Below are 4,930 nucleotides of genomic sequence, written 5' to 3'. Positions count from 1 at the left end.
ACTTTTTCTGTATCAAATGTCTCACCCTCATGGATTCAAAAAAATAAATAGGGCAGAGAGAGTATGCTGCAAAATGTTGATTATAAACCAGGTATTTACAGTGGCTTCATCCCAATGAGTGTAACTCCATTGTATCCTTATCAAACTGATATTTGCTATGAATTAATCATTAAGATGTGGCTCTGTCTGCTTCCTGTCCAGAAAATAAAGATGGTAGAATTAACTCAAAACAAATAGAACACAACTTGTTTATGTGGTCCTGGTAAACAATTCTTTATTGTTGACCATTAAAAGTAACCCCAGGATCTTGCTAAAGCCTCTAGCTGATTGAGATTAGATCTCTGCATCTTCTGCTGCCCAGTGAGTTAAAATAAGATTATTGTGTTTCTAGAAGATAGAAAACTCATGAGGGCAAATCAAGGAAGCCAAATAAAGAAATTCAGGTTTTCTTCAATCTGGTGACTGTCCAAGGTGGGACCAGCCAGGAGAACACAGGGCTCAGGAGCGGTAGAGCAGCTGGGACAGGGTCCTTCTGGCCTCCATCTGCACCCAGAAGCCGGGATTGTTTCATAGCCCTCTGTGCATGTCCTGCCATGGGAGAGCTGGTCTCCCAGGAGTGTGGACACAGGCTTGTAGGCCCACAGGAGGGACAAACTCAAGTCAGAGACAGCAAGACCAACTAACATCAGAGGTAACCAGTGGGCAAAAGGCAAGTGCAAGAACCTTACCAACAGAAACCAACACTACATGGCATCATCAGAACCCGGTTCTACCACAACAGCAAGTCCTGGATACCCCAACAGCAAGTCCTGGATATCCCAACACAATGGAAAGCAAGATTTGGATTTAAAATCACATATGATGATGTTAGAGGAATTTAAGAAGGGCGTAAATAACTCCCTTACACAAATACAGGAGAACACAGGTAAACAGGTAGAAGCCCTTAAAGAGGAAACACAAAAGTCCCTTAAAGAATTACAGGAAAACACAACCAAAAAGGTGAAGGAATTGAAAAAACCATCCAGAATCTAAAAATGGAAATAGAAACAATAACATAATCACAAAGGGAGACAACTCTGGAGATAGAAACCCTAGGAAAGAAATCAGGAGTCATAGATGTGAGCATCACTAACAGAATACAAGAGTTAGAAGAGAGAAGTGCAGAAGTGCAGAAGATACCATAGAAAACATTGAAACAGCAGTCAAAGAAAATGAAAAATGCAAAAAGTTCCTAACCTAAAACATCTAGGAAGTCTAGGACATAATGAGAAGACCAACCTAATGATAATAGATATAGAAGAGAATGAAGATTCCCAACTTAAAGGGCCAGTAAATATCTTAAACAAAATTATAGAAAAAAACTTCCCCAACCTAAAGAAAGAGATGCCCATGAACATACAAAATGCCTACAGAACTCCTAATAGTTTGGATTATAAAATAAATTCCTCCTGTCACATAATAATCAAAACACCAAATGCACAAAACAAAGAAAGAATATTAAAAGCAGTAAGGGGAAAATGTCAAGTAACATATAAAGGCAGACGAATCAGAATTACACCAGAGTTCTCATCAGAGACTATGAAAGCCAGAAGACTGGGCAGATGTAATGCAGACCCTAAGATAACACAAATGCCCACCCAGGCTACTATACACAGCAAAATTTTCAATTACCATAGATGGAGAAACCAAGGTACTCCATGACATAAACAAATTTACAAAATATCTCTCCACAAATCCAGCCCTTCAAAGAATAATAAATGGAAAATTTCAGTAGAAGGAGGGAAACTACACCCTAGAAACAGCAAGAAAATATTCTTCTTTTAACAAACCAAAATGAAGACAGCCATATAACATAATTTCACCTCTAACAACAAAAATAGCAGGAAGCAGCAATCACTTCTCCTTAATATCCCTTAAAATCAGTGGACTCAATTCCCCAATAAAAAGACATAGACTAACAGACTGGATTCTTAGACAGGACCCAACATTTTGCTGCATACAGGAAACCCACCTCAGGGACAAAGACAGACACTACCTCAGAGAAAAAGGCAAATGGTCCCAAGAAACAAGCAGAGTAGCCATTCTAATATCGAATAAAATTGACTTTCAACCTAAAGTTATCAAAAAAAAAAAAAGAAGAAAGAAAGGAAGGAAGGAAGGAAGGAAGGAAGGAAGGAAGGAAGGAAGGAAGGAAGGAAGGAAGGAAGGACACTTCAAACTCACCAAAGGTAAAATCTACCAAGATGAACTCTTGATTCTGGACATCTATGCAAGGGTACCCACATTCATAAAAGAATCTTTGCTAAATCTCAAAGCACACATTATACCTCAAACAATAATTGTTGGAGACTTCAACACCCCATTCTCATCAGTGGAAACAGAAACTAAACAGAGACACAGTGAAACTAACAAAAGTTATGAACCAAATGGATTTAACAAATATCCATAGAACATTTTATCCTAAAACAAAAGAATATACCTTCTTCTCAGAACCTCACAATACCTTCTCCAAAATTGACCATATAATCAGTCACAAAACAGGCTGTAACAGATACAAGAAGACTGATAAAATCCCATGCATCCTGTCAGATCATCACAGACTAAGGCTGGTCATCAATAACAACAAAAATAATAGAAAGCCCATACACATGCAGAAGCTGAAGAACATTCTACCCAATGATAACTTGTTCAAGGAAGAAATGAAGAAAAAAATTAAAGACTTTTTAGAAATTAATAAAAAATGAAGCCACAACATACCCAAACTTATAGGACACAATGAAAGCAGTGCTAAGAGGAAAACTCATAGCTATAAGTGCCTCCAAAAAGAAGCTAGAGAGAGCATACACTAGCAGCTTGATTGCACAACTGACAGCTTTAGAACAAAAAGAATCAAATAGACCCAACAGGAGTAGAATGAAGGAAATAATCAAACTCAGGGCTGAAATCAACCAAATAGAAACAAAAAGAACTATTCAAAAAATCAACCAAACCAGGAGCTGGTTGTTTGAGAAAATCAACAAGATAGATAAACCCTTACCAAACTAATTAGAGGGCACAGAGACAGTATCCAAATCAACAAAATCAGAAATGAAAAGGGAGACATAAGAACAGAAACTGAGGAAATACAAAAAAATCAACAGATCCTACTACAAAAGCCTATAATCAAAAAAAGTGGAAAATCTGAATGAAATGGAAATTTTTCTAGACAGATACCAGGTACCAAAGTTAAATCATGATCAGATAAACAATCTAAACAGTTCCATAACCCCTAAAGAAGTAGAAACAGTCATTNATAGTCTCCCAACTAAAGAAAGCCCAGGACCAGATGGGTTTAGTGCAGAGTTCTATCAGACCTTCAAAGAAGACCTAATGTCAATACTCTTTAAATTATTTCACAGAATAGAAACAGAAGGAACACTACGCAATTCATTCTATGAAGCCACAATTACTCTGATACCTAAATCACACAAAGACCCTACAAAGAAAGAGGACTTCAGATCAATTTCCCTTATGAATATCAATGCAAAAATACTCAATAAAATTCTTGCAAACCGAGTCCAAGAACACATCAAAACAATCGTCCATCATGAACAAGTAGGCTTCATCCCAGAGATGCAGGGATAGTTCAATATTCGAAAATTCACCAATGTAATCCACTATATAAACTAACTCAAAGAAAAAAAACACATAACCATTTCATTAGATTCTGAGAGAACATTTGACAAAATCCAATACCCCTTCATGACAAAAGTCTTGGAAAAATCAGGAATTCAAAGCCCATATCTAAACTTAGTAAAAGCAAGATACAACAAACCAGTATCTAACATGAAACTAAATGGAGAGAAACTTTAATCCCTCGAAAATCAGGGACTAGACAAGGCTGTCTACTCTCCACCTACCTGTTCAATATACTACTCAAAGACCTAGCCAGAGCAATTAGATAACAAAAGGAGGTCAAAGGGATACCAATTTGAAAGGAAGAAGTCAAAATATCACTATTTGCAGATGATATGATAGTATACTTAAGTGACCCAAAAAATTCCACCAGAGAACTCCTAAACCTGATTAACAGCTTCAGTGAAGTAACTGGATATAAAATTAACTCAAACAAATCAATGTCCTTTCTCTACTCAAAGGATAATCAGGCTGAGAAAGAAATTAGGGAAACAACACCTTTCACAATAGTCACAAATAATATAAAATATCTTGGTGTGACTCTAACTAAGCAAGTGAAAGATCTATATGATAAGAACTTCAAGTCTCTGTAGAAAGAAATCAAAGAAGATCTCAGAAGATGGGAAGATCTTCCATGCTCATGTATTGACAGGATTAATATAGTAAAAATGGCCATCTTGCCAAAAGCTATCTACCTATTCAATGCAATCCCCATCAAATTTCCAACTCAATTCTTCATAGATTTCCAAATTCATCTAGAATAACAAAAAACCCAGGAAAGTAAAAACTATTCTCAACAATAAAAGAACTTCTGGTGGAATCACCATCCCTGTCCTCAAGCTATATTACAGATCAATTGTGACAAAAAAGTGAATTGTATTGGTACAGTGACAGGCAGGTCAATCAATGGAGTAGAATTGAAGACCCAGAAATGAAACCACACAACTATGGTCACTTGATCTTTGACAAAGGATCTAAAACCATCCAGTGGAGAAAAGAGTGTTTATAACAAATGGTACTGGCTCAAGTGGTGGTTAGCATGTAGAAGTAAGCAAATTGATCCGTTCTTACCTGCTTTTACAAAGCTCAAGTCCAAGTGGATGAAAGACCTCCACATAAAATCAGATACACTGAATCTAATAGAAAAGAAAACGTGGAAAAACCTTGAGCACATGGGCACGGGGGAAATTTCCTGAACAGAAAATGAATACCTTATGCTCTAAGATAAAGAATTGACAAGTGGGACCTAATAAAA

This window comes from Mus pahari, chromosome 17, assembly GCF_900095145.1.
Source record: "Mus pahari chromosome 17, PAHARI_EIJ_v1.1, whole genome shotgun sequence".
NCBI classification, from domain to species: domain Eukaryota; kingdom Metazoa; phylum Chordata; class Mammalia; order Rodentia; family Muridae; genus Mus; species Mus pahari.
The sequence above is the reverse complement of the archived record's forward strand: the minus strand, read 5'-3'. Positions refer to the sequence as shown.